This window comes from Odontesthes bonariensis, chromosome 11 (assembly GCF_027942865.1).
Source record: "Odontesthes bonariensis isolate fOdoBon6 chromosome 11, fOdoBon6.hap1, whole genome shotgun sequence".
Classification (NCBI taxonomy): domain Eukaryota; kingdom Metazoa; phylum Chordata; class Actinopteri; order Atheriniformes; family Atherinopsidae; genus Odontesthes; species Odontesthes bonariensis.
In genome coordinates this window covers 33158590-33174996 of record NC_134516.1, presented here as the reverse complement: position 1 = coordinate 33174996, position 16407 = coordinate 33158590, and the positions used below count along the sequence as shown (strand labels likewise).

Genomic DNA, 16407 nt, shown 5'->3' with positions numbered 1-16407 from the left:
TGCCACAGACAGCCCACAGACCTGCTGCCTATTTATTCATTCGGCTAAAATTCAAAATTAGTAACCCGGATTTTTTTAAGTAAGCGACGCACCTCCACGTTATCAGTGCTGGTGTAGAGTAATTAATAAATTATAAACAGCATAGTTTGTGCCTGTATAACGTTGCCCATAGGAAACCGTTTCATGGCCGAATATCTCAAGAGAGCAGCCAGACGCCTCGCGAATATCTTCGAAACAGCTCCAAATTACCAACAACAAGCAGGGGTGAGTAGAACATCATGTTATAATGTGAAATCAAGGGCCCAATGTCAAAAAACCGGTCTTATCCTTTAACAGAAGGGTTTGTTGATAAATAATTCCTGGCCTGATTTATGTGATATAATAAAAAAAATGGCAAAAATCGATGTTTTTGACTATGGACAGTATATTTGAAATCCCTCTAATTTTCTTTTCATTTTGTGTGTAAACAAAATGAAAAAAGAATTTTGCACCTGGTTATATCATATGTTCAGATCTATCTTCCGGAAATACTTTATATGCAAATGTACACATATATTTAATGAGATGATGCCTAATTTGCATAATTAAACTTACAAATTTCTAAAACTTGTAATACTTTTTTTTCATACTTGTATAAGTAATCAACTGAGGAAGTTTCATGGTGATATCTATTATTTTAAAACATTACCCTATTCACCTGTAGTGTCTCGCCTTAAACTCATTACTGTGCTTTTTATTTAAATCCCTGTGAACTTTAAAATGCTTCTTTAAAGACCCTCTAAGGTCACAGTTCAAAATATTTGTAGCTTTTTCATCAAATTCAGAAAAAAAATGTAATAATAACTCTGTAGACCGACACCCACTGTGTGCAATATCCCATAAATCTCACCTGAGTCAGTGGAACACCATCAACTTAAATCATTTTACTACATTAAGACAATGATCCTGTTTGAGGAAAGGGTCCCAATATCATCCCAAAGACTGAGGTTCAGATTCTCTCCGTTTCTAAACCTGTTCTCATTTCCAGAACCTTTTTATCATGTGCTCAGTCCTTGTTGGTTCGTGGATAACAGAAAATATTGAATATGTAAAGGAAAGTGAATAATGAAGCTTTCATGAGACACTTCTGAAGAGGACAGTCAGACTGTCTTTTAATGGGCTTCTGAGTGTAAATCTGAGAAATCACACACTGATACTGAGGAGAACTGGATTTCTACTGCTCCTGTGATACTTTCCTGGATCACCCACAAGTCTTTAGAATAATGCTATGACCCCTCTTCACACAACTTAAACTCTTCATGTCATTAAAGGATTTATATTGAGCATAATTAAGTCCCATTTTAAGATCTAATCATGAAATATGGCATATTGTGTACGTTAAACACATCAAATCACATGTTTTGGCAGCACACTTCTATCAAGCGTTAGCGTTAGCATTAGCCGCTTTCGGACTGTAGGAACCTTTGGCAGTTCTAATAACCTTTTAATCCGCGGGGCCGTTTTCTCCCGTGTTCGGACATACAGGAACTCGGGGCTTTCCCCCTCAGTTCCTATAACTATTTAGCTCCTTCTCCGAGGTCGGGTCTTTTCATGGTTCTATAGAACTAATCTAAGGGAGGTGTGTGGTGGTCGGTAGCTACGCCCCATGTCATGCTATCACGGCTGAAATGTCTCCTCATATGACACAGACACAACCTGCGGGTGTTTAATAAGTTAAACTTACACTGGTCTCATTTGTCTGCAGCGCTCTGCTCTCCTTTCTTCCTTCATGAAATAAAAAAGTATCTCCTGACTCTCTCTGTGAGCTCTTCCAGCCTCGATATTAGACGCCTGATGTGATTGTCCATGATTAATATCACCATCATGCAGACCATAAACACGGTGGCCTCCGCACTCTCCATATTAGCTTCTTGGTGGTGTTTTTTCTACTCTCCTTACTTTTACCGTTTTGTTTTGTGTTTGAATGTAGCACTAAACGGCTAACGGCTAACACGTCACTGAAGCAGGCGGCTGCGCGCGGCGCATCAGTCCCTATCAGGTCCCGACTCATGTGCGAATGCAGACTGAAACAGTTCCGCTGGGGAAGGACAGTTATCAGAACGAAATTCGAGGAGGGTAGTTCTGATAACTACTTTCTTAGAACTGTCTGTCCGAAAGCGGCTATTAGCAGGCCGGGCTAACTGTGAATAGCAGCCAGGTTATCTGAACTTTTTACTCTCTGCTGCATGTTCTGACTGCCCGTGTCCAGCAGCATGAATCAAACCAATGACACAGAGCACTTTGAAGACATTTCTGCTAACGTCTGACCGCTAAATTCATTCTTTTCTGGACTCACCTGCATGCAGCTTTCTGTTGCTATGCTACCAGATGTTCAGAGTCGGGACGCTTCGGCACAACGCTTCCGAATCGGCTCGGCTTCCGTCGCTTGCTGATTACGTCACAGTATATGGCTGTCGACTTGAATGGGAGTACATTGTGATTGGCTGTAGTAGCCATAGTAACCGTAACTGGGGCGCTGTGCGTCGGAAAGTTTTTTTCTCGGTCTTTCGGTGATCGGCAGCAGCTATGGAGAGCTTTTAGGAAGAAATGAAATATTTCCTACAAGTGCGTCCAGTTTCAGTTCAATACGGAACCGTAGCCTACTTTTGTTTGTAAATAGCCTGCTGGACAATTATATATTTCAAGGGACGGTTAGCAAATAATAGCCCACTAAAAAGGACCACTGTTTTTATTCACGTGCTACCCGTGCTACCCACCCGTATTTAACTTACCCGCCCGCATACCCACCCGTGAAATTTCTGTATGTTTAAAACCCACCCGTTTCAGCATCTATTTACCCATGTCCGCGGGTACCCGTGGGTACCCGACCCGTTGCAGGACTCTGGTGTAGAGTTTGTGTAAAGTACAGCACTGTCACACGTTGAGTGGCGTAGCAGGCCGCCAACAGGTGTGACGGGAATGATTGACATCTATCCATCATTCCCCTAAAAAGCGAGAAAAGTTAACAAGACAAACGCAGTAATGGCATCATAAAGAAGTTATATTAGTGGCGCGGAAAAACGGAGGAAGAAAGGTAAGGCATGTGTTGGGTGATGTGGGCTGGATAGCTGGGGCCCGTTGCAAAAAAGTAGGATTTAGACATCCAGGATGAGTTACTTAGCCAGGTTCAAGGAATCCAAAACATGGGCGCCCAGGCTTAGTTGGTTGCACAAAGGCCAATCCAGGATGAGCAGACACGGATTCATCAAGCCAGGTGAAAGCGATCCTGGATAAGTGCTGCACGGCTTTCTTAAATAGACCCCACGATCGATCATAGATTCACTGATTCACCATGGCAACAAGGGCGGCGTATTTCTCCCCAGCGGAGCAATAATTATTAATGGAAGCATATGAAGAGGTGACGGAGAAAATAAAACAAAAAGGAAATACTGCCACAGTCAAAAAACAAAGGGAGCAAGCGTGACCGCCTGAATGCGTAAGTAGTGCACAAATACACACTCACCACTCCACCGAAATCATCAATTGTGATAATTTCGGTGGAGTGGTGAGTGGCAGTGTTCGAACTACTGGGGGACTCGGGGGATCCGAGACCCCCTGAAACTGACACGAGACCCCCCCGAAAACATGATTTGGGAAATGTTGGGGGGTCTCTAAAATATTGGCAAAATGTGATTTCCCCTGATGAGTTATGATTGCAGACGCGATGCGTGTGTGGAGGTGTGGAGCCTGAGTGCGTAATTGGCATAAAGCTGTGCTGTCCGCCGCGTATGATTCTGTATAGCTTCTCATGTGTTTTCGAGATCCGCGCTCTGAGTCAAGCACAAGCAAGCAACCAAAATGGACATGGCAGCAACTTTTTATTAAGAATGTGCCTGCCCACACATTGCCTGTACTGTTTTAGCAGTGAAAAAAAACGCAATTAAAGGACTTGCAAGCATCTTCATCTCCTTCCCTGGGCATAGAAGACTCTGTGACATCAAGGAGGAGTTCTATAGGATTGCAGGTAAGAATTTAAAATAAAAAATTACAGTTACAATTACAATATTAATATTCAGAGTAAGATACTCATTGCATCGTATTACAGGTTTCCCCAATGTCATTGGTGCAGTGGACTGCACACACATCAAAATAAAATCCCCCTCAGGTGGCCATGAGGGGGATTTTGTGAACAGGAAAAACTTCCACAGCGTCAATGTACAGGTGAACATGACTTTTGATAAAGTTAATTAATGAACACTGTACATTGCCTGTGATGTGCATTAATTGGTTTAACATCCTATCATTTCAGATGGTCTGCAATGCTAACTATTTGATCAGTAATGTTGTGGCAAATAGGCCGTAAGGTGAACCTCGAAAACTCCTTCAGAACACCAGGCTTGTTCCGCGCTCTCCGAACCAAACACGCTTCAGCTCATAAAAAGATTTGAGTTATGTTGAGGTTTAAAAAAAAGTTTTGCCGCTCAGAACACAGTACTTTTTTAGTTCGCAACGTTTAAAGGAATAACTAGTGCCTGGCAAGGCGTATGTACATATTCGGCAGGCGTAATAACAATTTGGCTCGCGAGAGGTGCCACGGTTGAGACGTCATCAGAATGGACGAATCGGATAGCTGGTATGTCAGCTGAGCTGGTAAACAAAAACAGCACCGCAGCAGCAGCGCGATCATCCAGCAGTACCGAAGAAGACGAAATTTGAAAGATTTGTTACATGCACATATCTTCTGTTAAGCATGAGGAAACACAGACTTTCACCTGCACAAGGTGGAATGGAAGGAATCAGAAGGAACAAATAAAGAAGCACTTGCTGAGTTCTTATACGATGCGTGGCCACATGCTGATCTTACAGCAGTGGGAAGAAACCTCAGCTTGTACATAGCACATCAACACCAATGTCACCGTGACTGTACTGGAAGGTGTGCAGTCTGTTCATGCTGTGGAAGATCTGCAGTGTGACCACGAAGAATGTGACACAAGGGTGTTTTTGCATGCACAACATGCTGCACAGGAACATAAGACTGTCATTATTAAGAGCCCTGACACTGATGTAGCAGTCATTGCTGTGAGTCTGCAGAAAGATTTGCCATGCAGCTTGTACTTTTTCACAGGGAAGGGCAACAGAACACGCATAATGGACATTACCAAGGTGTCATCAGCTCTCGGAGCCAGTGTGTGTTCAGCCTTGATTGGGATCCATCCTTTGCAAATATGTATGCCATTTGTACGATCAGCCAACCGCAGAAAACATCAATGAGGCTGGGTACAAAGCTTTCTGTATGGCATCATCAGCCTTGCCAGAATTATCTATCTCCCCAACAAGTGATGCCCTCCACCAGCACTGCAAAAGGGCAAATTATCAGGCTAAAATAATAAGGTCATGTGTAAAGCAAAAGATTGGACTCATTTGAATCGGTGGTGGAGAGGAGGACACTGAACAAACTGTTATCCATCATGGATAACCCCACCCATCCTCTCCACCAGCTGCTGGTTGGACAGCGGAGCTCCTTTTCCAACAGGCTCATCCAGCTCCACTGTCACAAGGACCGTTTCAGGAAATCCTTCCTACCAGCAGCCATCACCATCTACAACACCTCCCCTCTGGCTGGAAGAGAACTTCAACCTCAATAGGCTTCAAGTCTCTCCTAAAAAACAATAACAAAAAACAAAAAATACTGTAGATTTGTACATAGCAAATGTTTATTCACTATTTTTTATTTATTTTATATTATTTTATTTTATTTCATGTTTATTTTATTCTCTTCTATTTGCTTGTTTTTTACTACTTTAATTGTTTTCATATACTGTATGCTGCTGCAACAAAACAATTTCCCAAATTGGGATTAATAAAGTATTAATAAAGTAGACTTGTGCAGGTGTTCCAGCTGTTCAAACACCACAAAGGAAACAGAGGATAAAGAGATGACAGCTGCCCTGACACTGACAGTGAGGAATAGTGTATGTGTGTGCGCGCGTTTTTTTTTTTTTTTTTTTTACCTTTATTCTATTCCATTTGTATCATTCCTTTTATTATGGTTATGTATATAAGTTTATGCCGGTTGATGTGTATGCCCTACTTGTTTTGATTTTGTTATGTGTTGTATAGTTATTAGTGAATAAATCAGTAAATGAATACCTGAATGGTAAATGGCTAAATTGGCTCAATTCAGAAATACATGAATGAGCATTATCGTTGATAATTATTATTTTATGTTCACTTTAAAATGATATTTTGCGAGATTCCTTTCTGTAGGTTAGTTTTGACAGCATCAGACAGGTTGTCATTTTTCCAGTTTGTTGTCGTAAATCGGCAACGTGATTGGTCCAGCGCGGTCACGTGGTGTCTTGTGACGTCAAAATCGTCATTCAGCCCTGCGGAAAATATCTTCAGAAAACGTCTCGGTTTAAAAAAAGTACAGGATTCTGTGACGCGAAACTTTTTTTATATGTGCAAAATAAGTTGGTCATTTTTATCAGCTAACAGGCAGGTAGTTCGGAGAGCACGGAGCGAGCCTAAACGAAAACGGGGTTCACCTTACGGCCTAAAAGTGGCCCGGCTCGGTCCACGACTCCCGAGTGATTCGGAACTCAGAGATCTATCGGCGCCCATCACAAGGTGAGCCACAGAACCTCTATTGATAACCACTTTTAACATCATGGCTGTGTTAAGACTGTCACTACTTATGAGGTTGTGATGGTAACATTTTGTATTCACAGGTGAATTCCTGGGTGTATTGCTGGATGACAAAGGGTATGCCTGCCAGCCTTTTCTGCTCACTCCATTTGCAGACCCTCTGGAGGCACAACTGGCATACAACCATGCCCATGCCAGAACAAGGGCCCGGATCGAAATGATATTTGGCCACCTGAAGGCATGCTTTCAGTGTCTGAACCACCTGAGAGTCAGCCCAGACAGGGCATGTGATATCATTGTGGCCTGTGCTGTCCTCCACAATGTGGCCTGCCTGAGAAAGGAGAGGGCCCCCAGAGTGCCAGCTCTCATAGACCGGGACATTCCTGCCATCTTCCCGGATGACGACTGTGGTCGGCTGGTCAGAGACCAATATGTGTTAAATTATTGTAATTAATGTGCATGTTGCTTTAAGTTGGGCCTGCAATGGCAGAGGAATTTTTGTTAGGTTTTTGTGCTGTATAGGCAAGGCAATTTTATTTGCATAGCCCATTTTTACAAACAGTTTGTCTCAAACTGCATGCTTTGATTCTGTGCTTTTTGTCTTGTAGAGCACTGTGTGACTTCAGTTTTGAAAGGAGTTGATGGTTTACTTGCTTTGATTCATCCTTGTTCAATAAAGGAACATCATGGTACTCTCTAATGTGTATTTATATTTATATGGTGATGTACTTTATGTGTAGTCTGTGGGAAACTAAATTATCTAGTGGTTCATCTAAAATCATCAGTTATCTAAAATGATTGTAATTAATGATCACAAATGTTTCAATAATAATAGTAGGTATAGTTAAATGTTTTAACAATATGTTCTAGGCAGTGGAATAAATATTGGTTTCCAATTGTGGCGACCGCTGACTGAGATAAGGAAAGAGATTAAATAGATCCTGGAACTTAGCCTGGTCTGGAGCAGGCTAGCTTCACAGAATAAATCTCCATGGTAACTTAAGTCTGAACATATCCCACTTCCCTCTATCCCACTTTTGTGCAACCGGATCACGGATAAGTTCCAGGATAGCCAACATATCCCGGCTTAATCCCTTATCCTACTTTTGTGCAACGGGACCCTGGGCTATTCGTATATTTTTAGAAATATCTGCGTCGAATCGACGGAGTGCCATCAGGCGAAGGCGTCTGCGACATCTGGGAGCATTGCTGGATCTTGTTACGGTATGTAGAATGAGAAATTAATGCAAATAACGCGTGTGAGTGAGCAGCTGGTAGCTTGCAGAGCCGGCGTGTGAATATGATAATGTGTGTGTGTGTTTGAAAGTGCTTCTAACTGTACATTTGTGATATCGTGTAATATAGAAACAATTTGCTTGTCTCGTTGGATTTGCTGATTTGCTGATTGGAGTAGTATCCTAACCTGGCTAACCTAGCTAACTTAGCTGAAAGCATAAGCTAACGTTTAGCCTTTGTTACTCGCCTCGTTCCGTTTGGGATAAACATGTAGCTCATGCGTTTTTGAAGCGGTTTTCTTTGTACCAGGTTCAGATTTGAAGACATAAATAAATGCACTGCATTGTGTGTGCTATCAATGTGTTGGTTTGGGAGAATGAAAGCCTGATCTTTCCATGTTTTTCTTTCCAGCAGACGGGTCATCCTACAAATTATTGCCCATTGGACCACAACATGTACCCCAATTTTTTTGTTATACCTTGCATAATAAATCTCTTCATACCAATATCCGTTCCAGTCGTTCATATGATGTTGATGTGATAATCATGCTCACAAACCTTTTGTCCTTAATTTCTTTTATTAGGCTCACATTACAGACATTTTCAGAAATAACAGCTTAAAGTGTGTGGTGCAAATATGGACAATAAACAATATGAATATAAACAATATGAACATAAACGGGCAACAGTGCAATCATGGCGAACGAGATGACCGGAGCAGCAACACCGGAGCTGCATGGGCTCAGTGATGTTCTGGGGGAACAGGACACGACATGACATTATAGCATGCACTTTCATCCATTGTAAAATATAAAAAAAGGTGTTTCAGAATGCGGTAGTGGTGGCTGTGTGTACAATAGGTGCATGGCGCATCAACTTACCTTAAAGTTTGTTTATCATGCGCTCAAACAGAGCTAAAAAGCGCTCCGTCTTCTGCTCCGTCTCCTCGTGGCGCTTCTGCTCCTTCAGGCTCTCCTGCATCAGGTAATCCATTATGGGATTGGACTTCCTACTTCTTTTTGGGGATGGGGATGACTTTAGAAACCGATCTTCGTTTTCGGCGCTAAACCTGATCAGGCTCTTTGTTTGTGCTTGAGTCCCTGTGAATCACAGTCACGTATATGAATACTTGTGATAATGGGTAGCGAAATGACGCTCATGTCACTCAAAAGGAACTTCTCTATGGTTAACCAACTACATTGCTTGTAAATACTTGTGTTGCAATTTGAAAAACGACAACTCTTTCGCAGCACCTTCACATGCATTGACCGATTACTCCATGTACAATAGCGACTATTCCCATGTGCGTTTATAGCAGAAAACAACTACACATTGCCACTATGTTAAACTCACACAATACACCAGTTATCACAACCTAACATGATTAAAACAGTTAAATTATGGCAAATAAATAGAGCTACTTACATTTGTGTGGTGCTTTCTTTGCTTCCGCCATTTTTTAAAAAGACTTGCGTTCTCCCGGTAATCGGGTTGTACTCTGGGAAATATATCATACCCCTTCAAACGGAGTCTGCCTGGTCGAACACCTCCGTTTGAAGGGCTACAAAGCCCTTCCCATTAGCCCTACCCCTCGGTCTTAAGGTGAATTGGGACACCCCTACCCCTACACATGAACGCGCAAATCGGAGGGGAAGGGGTAAGGTGTAGGGCCAAGGGGTGAAATGGGATTGGGCCGTAAAGTCAATTTTTGCAGATTTTCTCATGCTATGGTGTGAAACGGACTTTGGCGAATCCCTAGCTGCTGAGCGAAAATGGCAGCCTTCGGTCAAGGAATCGAACCCTGTTCCTCCGCTTGACAGGCGGATTCTAACCTTTGACCATTGAAGAAGATACAGAATGTGTTGCCTGACTGTCGTACCAATTCTGAGAATACAAGCTGTAAGAGTATTACTGAAAAATTGACAAAACAACACGTTGCTAAAACCCTATCATTGTCAAGCATTTGCATGAATGAGAGAGTAAATTGACTGTGGAAGGGGTTCCATGGTGTAAAGGTCAGCACTCTGGACTCTGAATCCAGTGATCCAAGTTCAAATCTCAGTGGAACCTTCAGGTGTATGCTGTCATGGTTGTGCTCTGGAAAGGAGATGAGTTGAGTAGGCTAGTCAGTTGTGAAATGACACCAGATTGCACGATTGATCAATTCCAGCTGAGAGGATCTGTGGTATATGACGTCACACCTCTGGGTTGCTAGTTGAATCTTTTTTGGTTTCTTCTTGCATATTCATTTACGATGCTTCTATTTATCCATGCTCTCCCAGAGGAGTGTGTTACAATCCCACTTCTGACTCAATTTGTTGCGACTCCACAATCTCTTTCTGCGAGCAACAAAATTTGGGAAAACTTACCTCATTCTTTGGTTTCCGGAACACTAGTGAATAGGTATGGCGCCAGTTTCCGTAGTGTAGGGGTTATCACGTTCGCCTTACACGCGAAAGGTCCTCAGTTCGAAACTGGGCGGAAACATTACTTGCTCCTCCTTTATTTATTTCATCCTTGTGTGACGATGTATGACTGCATGTTAATGATAGCAACATCAACATATTCATAATTATGGATAGGAGGGGAGCTTCATCTGCTATTCTTGACATGTAAAGTCAATTTTTGCAAGTTTTCAAAAGATTTTCTGATGCTATGGAGTGAAACGGACTTTGGCGAATCCCTAGCTAGTGAGCGAAAATGGCAAACTTCGGTCAAGGAATCGAACCCTGTTCCTCCGCTTGACAGGCGTATTCTAACCTTTGACCATTGAAGAAGATACAGAATGTGTTGCTTGACTGTCGTGCCAATTCTGAGAATACAAGTTGTAAGAGTATCACTGAAAAATTGACAAAGAAACACGTTGCTAAAACCCTTTCATTGTCAAGCATTTGCATGACTGAGAGCGTAAATTGACTGTGGAAGGGGTTCCATGGTGTAAAGGTCAGCACTCTGGACTCTGAATCCAGTGATCCGAGTTCAAATCTCGGTGGAACCTTCAGGTGTGTGCTGTCATGGTTGTGTTCTGGAAAGAAGATGAGTTGAGTATGCTAGTCAGTTGTGAAATGACACCAGATTGCACGATTGATCAATTCCAGCTGAGAGGATCTGTGGTATGTGACATCACACCTCTGTGTTGCTAGTTGAATCTTTTTTGGTTTCCTCTTGCATATTCATTTACCATGCTTCTATTTATCCATGCTCTCCCAGAGGAGTGTGTTACAATCCCACTTCTGACTCAATTTGTTGCGACTCCACAAACTCTTTCCGCTAGCAACAAAATTTGGGAAAACTTACCTCATTGTTTGGCTTCCGGAACACTAGTGAATAGGCATGTCTTCAGATTCCGTAGTGTAGTGGTTATCACGTTCGCCTCACACGCGAAAGGTCCTCAGTTCAAAACTGGGCGGAAACATTACTTGCTCCTCTATTATTTATTTCATTCTTGTGTGAAGATGTATGACTGCACGTTAATGATAGCAACACCAACATATTCATAATTATGGATAGGAGGGGAGCCTCATCTGCTATTCTTGACATGTAAAGTCAATTTTTTAAGGTTTTAAAAAGATTTTCCGATGCTGTTGTTTGAAACGGACTTTGGCAAACCCCAAGCTGCTGAGCGAAAATGGCAACCTTCCGTCAAGGAATTGAACCCTGTTCCTCCGCTTGACAGGCGGATTCTAACCTTTGACCATTGAAGAAGATACAGAATGTGTTGCCTGACTGTCGTACCAATTCTGAGAATACAAGCTGTAAGAGTATCACTGAAAAACTGACAAAAAAAAAAGTCACGGTGCTAAAACCCTTTCATTGTCAAGCATTTGCATGACTGAGAGCGTAATTTGATTGTGGAAGGGGTTCCATGGTGTAAAGGTCAGCACTCTGGACTCTGAATCCAGTGATCAGTGTTCAAATCTCAGTGGAACCTTCAGGTGTGTGCTGTCATGGTTGTGTTCTGGAAAGAAGATGAGTTGAGTAGACCAGTCAGTTGTCAAATGACACCAGATTGCACGAGTGATCAATTCCAGCTAAGAGGATCTGTGGTATGTGACTTCACACCTCTGTGTTGCTAGTTGAATTTTTTTTGGTTTCCTCTTGCATATTCATTTACGATGCTTCTATTTATCCATGCTCTCCCAGAGGAGTGTGTTACAATCCCACTTCTCACTCAATTTGTTGCGACTCCACAAACTCTTTCCGCTAGCAACAAAATTTGGGAAAACTTACCTCGTTCTTTGGCTTCCGGAACACTAGTGAATAGGCATGGCTTCAGTTTTGAGTGTAGTGGTTATCACGTTCGCCTCACACGCGAAAGGTCCTCAGTTCGAAACTGGGCGGAAATATTACTTGTTCCTCCTTTCTTTATTTCATCCTTGTGTGAAGATGTATGACTGCACGTTAATGATAGCAACATCAACATATTCATAAATATGGATAGGAGGGGAGCCTCATCTGCTATTCTTGACATGTAAAGTCAATTTTTGCTGGTTTTCAAAAGATTTTCTGACGCTATGTTGTGAAACGGACTTTGGCGAATACCTAGCTGCTGAGCGAAAATGGCAACTTTCGGTCAAGGAATCTAACCCTGTTCCTCCGCTTGACAGGCGGATTCTAACCTTTGACCATTGAAGAAGATACAGAATGTGTTGCTTGACTGTCGTGCCAATTCTGGGAAAACAAGCTGTAAGAGTATCACTGAAAAATTGACAAAAAAATCACGTCGCTAAAACCCTTTCATTGTCAAGCATTTGCATGACTGAGAGCGTAAACTGACTGGAAGGGGTTCCATGGTGTAGAGGTCAGCACTCTGGACTTTGAATCCAGGGATCCGAGTTCAAATCTCAGTGGAACCTTCAGGTGTTTGCTGTCATGGTTGTGTTCTGGAAAGAAGATGAGTTGAGTAGGCTAGTCACTTGTGAAATGACACCAGAGTGCACGATTACAGCTGAGAGGATTTGTGGTATGTGACGTCACACCTCTGTGTTGCTAGTTGAATTTTTTTTGGTTTCCTCTTGCATATTCATTTACGATGCTTCTATTTATCCATGCTCTCCCAGAGGAGTGTGTTACAATCCCACTTCTGACTCAATTTGTTGCGACTCCACAAACTCTTTACGCTAGCAACAAAATTTGGGAAAACTTACCTCATTCTTTGGTTTCCGGAACACTAGTGAATAGGCATGGCTTCAGTTTCCGTAGTGTAGCGGTTATCACGTTCGCCTAACACGTGAAAGGTCCTCAGTTTGAAACTGGGCGGAAACATTACTTGCTCCTCCTTTATTTATTTCATCCTTGTGTGACGATGTATGACTGCATGTTAATGATAGCAACATCAACATATTCATAATTATGGATAGGAGGGGAGTCTCATCTGCTATTCTTGACATGTAAAGTCAATTTTTGCAGGTTTTCAAAAGATTTTCTCATGCTATGGTGTGAAACGGACTTTGGCGAATCCCTAGCTGCTGAGCGAAAATGGCAGCCTTCTGTCAAGGAATCAAACCTTGTTCCTCCGCTTGACAGGCGGATTCTAACCTTTGACCATGGAAGAAGATACAGAATGTGTTGCTTGACTGTCGTGCCAATTTTGAAAATACAAGCTGTAAGAGTATCACTGAAAAATTGACAAAAAAAATCATGTCGTTAAAACCCTTTCATTATCAAGCATTTGCATGACTGAGAGCGTAAATTGACTGTGGAAGGGGTTCCATGGTGTAAAGGTCAGCACTCTGGACTCTGAATCCAGTGATCAGAGTTCAAATCTCAGTGGAACCTTCAGGTGTGTGCTGTCATGGTTGTGTTCTGGAAAGAAGATGAGTGAGTAGGCTAGTCAGTTTTGAAATGACACCAGATTGCACGATTGATCAATTCCAGCTGAGAGGATCTGTGGTATGTGACGTCACACCTCTGTGTTGCTAGTTGAATCTTTTTTGGTTTCTTCTTGCATATTCATTTACGATGCTTCCATTTATCCTTGCTCTCCCAGAGGAGTGTGTTACAATCCCACTTCTGACTCAATTTGTTGCGACTCCAAAATCTCTTTCCGCAAGCAACGAAATTTGGGAAAACTTACCTCATTGTTTGCCTTCCGGAACACTAGTGAATAGGCATGGTGCCAGTTTCCGTAGTGTAGTGGTTATCACGTTCGCCTCACACGCGAAAGGTCCTCAGTTCGAAACTGGGCGGAAACAGTACTTGCTCCTCCTTTATTTACTTCATCCTTGTGTGAAGATGTATGACTGCACGTTAATGATAGCAACATCAACATATTCATAATTATGGATAGGAGGGGAGCCTCATCTGCTATTCTTGACATGTAAAGTCAATTTTTGCTGGTTTTAAAAAGATTTTCTGACGCTATGTTGTGAAACGGACTTTGGCGAATCTTCGCTGCTGAGCGAAAATGGCAACTTTCGGTCAAGGAATCGAACCCTGTTCCTCCGCTTGACAGGCGGATTCTAACCTTTGACCATTGAAGAAGATACAGAATGTGTTGCTTGACTGTCGTGCCAATTCTGAGAATACAAGCTGTAAGAGGAGTGTGTTACAATCCCACTTCTGACTCTAATTTGTTGAAATTCAACAATCTCTTTCCGCTAGCAACACAATTTGGGAAAACTTACCTCATTCTTTGGCTTCCGGAACACTAGTGAATAGTGCCTTCCGCTTTCACAGCCTTGGAAGGCACACCTGTTCCTGTTTCTCGCCGAAGGGGCGTGTCTGAAAGGGGGTGGCTGTGGATTTGGGTGTGGGGGGGGCGATTGCTGAAAAAGTGACATCACTTTTTCACAAACACGGATTGGCACTTTTTCTCGGGGCAATTCAAAAAGGGGAGTACTTGAAAAAGAGGTTCTGACACTTGCTGGCGCTTCGTGTGTACTCCCCACAGCGGGGAGACTCAGAACTAACACCAAAAACGTGAAAAAGATGATTTTGATTCTCTATCCCCTTTAACAAAATTTTGGAGCGTCCTCCTTTCCAAATAATATGTTCTGTTTCTTGTGAAAATATAATTTGCCATTAAGACGCCCATCCTCATATATTCTGTAGTCTGTGCTTACTTTTTAGGACCTGGAGTTGTGCCAGCGTTAATTATGCAAATGAGGTGATGTCATCATTTGTGTGCTAATAATTGAGATTTTACGGATATTTATGAATTTTATTAAGTCTTTATTTAAACTTTCAGGATGTCCACTACTTGAATAATAATAAATAATGTGAAAAAATTTTCAATACAAGCTCAAAGGCATGTATCCAGCTCTTTCACACAGGAGAGACAAACTTCTCCTTCGACTAAATCTCCTCGTGGTAATTAAGCCGACTCCAGTGCAAGTTTTTCTGTGTTCTTATCTTGCCTTTGTTTCCCAATGTTCGCCTCCCCATTCCCTGTGCTCTAGTTTCCTCGTGCCGGTGTTGTGGCAAAAAGTGATTGTCTGTCAGAATCTGATTTGCCGCTGCGGGAGCGCGCACAGCAGCCCGTTAAGCGGTAGCGCAAAACCATCTGCTTTTCTCTGGATTAAGAGGTCATAATATGCAGATACACACAATTGCATTAAAATGTAGACCTAATTATAGCTTCGAAAGTTTGAAGTTTATCACATGAAGACAGTTACTTGATAAGTCATAGCTAGCTCTGAAGGACCACAGGCACTGCTGGGATTTGAACCCAGGATCTCCTGTTTATAAGACAGGCACTTTGACCAACTAAGCCACAGCGCCACATGGTTCATAAAACTGATGAAAGAATAAAGAGCAGGAACTGGATCCACCTCAGGAAGTGGTTTTTGTGATTTATTTCCACTATTCATGTGATCTCTGCATAAATCAGGGCTTGATGTTATTCATGGAGGTGCCTCAGTTAAATCTGCACTCGCTGGCCTTTTCCAAGCTTTAATTGCATATGACTCATTAGCCTATGCTACGTAGCCTTGCCCCTCGTCTGCTTGGCAACACTTGGTGTCTTCTGTGTGCCTCATCAGAGCCATACATCCCTAAACCAACAGTCTCAACTTGCCCTCTGTGTGTGCGGCCTTGTTCATCTTACCTGGGACAACAGCTGGAGGGCTTATGCCACTGTGCTTCATACAGACAAGGTCCTAAACATGGCATCGTCGCATCTTCCCATGTTGGGATTTTCATCCTACACAAGACTTAAATCTCTCCCCTGTGCTTTTATTTTCCTGACTCTACCACCTGAAGTGCACACATGTGGAAGATGCACTCAAATGCCCTTGGGTGCAAAGCTACATGATCAATTTGGAGCTGGAAGCTGACACCCTCTCTACCTTTAAGATTATGCCTTAAACTTTCTGTTTAAATCAACAATGATTAAAGCTATGGTAGGTAATCCTGGAGAGCTAGCGAGAGAGCTAGCAAGATTCGAAAGTGTCCCCTCCTCTAAGCTCCACCCCCCCCCCCATTCCGTCAGTGCTTCATCCAAAGCCGGTAGAACCGCATGCGCACACGGAGCAGGGAGCCGATAGAGGGGGGCGTAGGCAGAAAGCAGAGGCATCTGATTGGTTTTTGTAGGCTGACCAATCCG

The 16407-nt window shown here is 42.6% G+C and overlaps 6 non-coding genes across 6 annotated transcripts; 5 read left to right on the top strand and 1 right to left on the bottom strand.

Annotated features, from left to right (window-relative positions):
* The first annotated feature begins 10276 nt into the window (after positions 1-10276).
* Positions 10277-10349, top strand: trnav-uac (transfer RNA valine (anticodon UAC)). Its single transcript has one exon. It is a non-coding gene; the product is annotated as a tRNA-Val (tRNA).
* A 439-nt stretch (positions 10350-10788) lies between these two features.
* Positions 10789-10860, top strand: trnaq-cug (transfer RNA glutamine (anticodon CUG)). Its single transcript has one exon. It is a non-coding gene; the product is annotated as a tRNA-Gln (tRNA).
* A 344-nt stretch (positions 10861-11204) lies between these two features.
* trnav-cac (transfer RNA valine (anticodon CAC)) lies at positions 11205-11277 on the top strand. Its single transcript has one exon. It is a non-coding gene; the product is annotated as a tRNA-Val (tRNA).
* A 1369-nt stretch (positions 11278-12646) lies between these two features.
* trnaq-uug (transfer RNA glutamine (anticodon UUG)) lies at positions 12647-12718 on the top strand. Its single transcript has one exon. It is a non-coding gene; the product is annotated as a tRNA-Gln (tRNA).
* A 1265-nt stretch (positions 12719-13983) lies between these two features.
* trnav-cac (transfer RNA valine (anticodon CAC)) lies at positions 13984-14056 on the top strand. Its single transcript has one exon. It is a non-coding gene; the product is annotated as a tRNA-Val (tRNA).
* Positions 14057-15510: 1454 nt separating this feature from the next.
* trnai-uau (transfer RNA isoleucine (anticodon UAU)) lies at positions 15511-15584 on the bottom strand. The gene has a single exon. It is a non-coding gene; the product is annotated as a tRNA-Ile (tRNA).
* Positions 15585-16407: the final 823 nt, after the last annotated feature.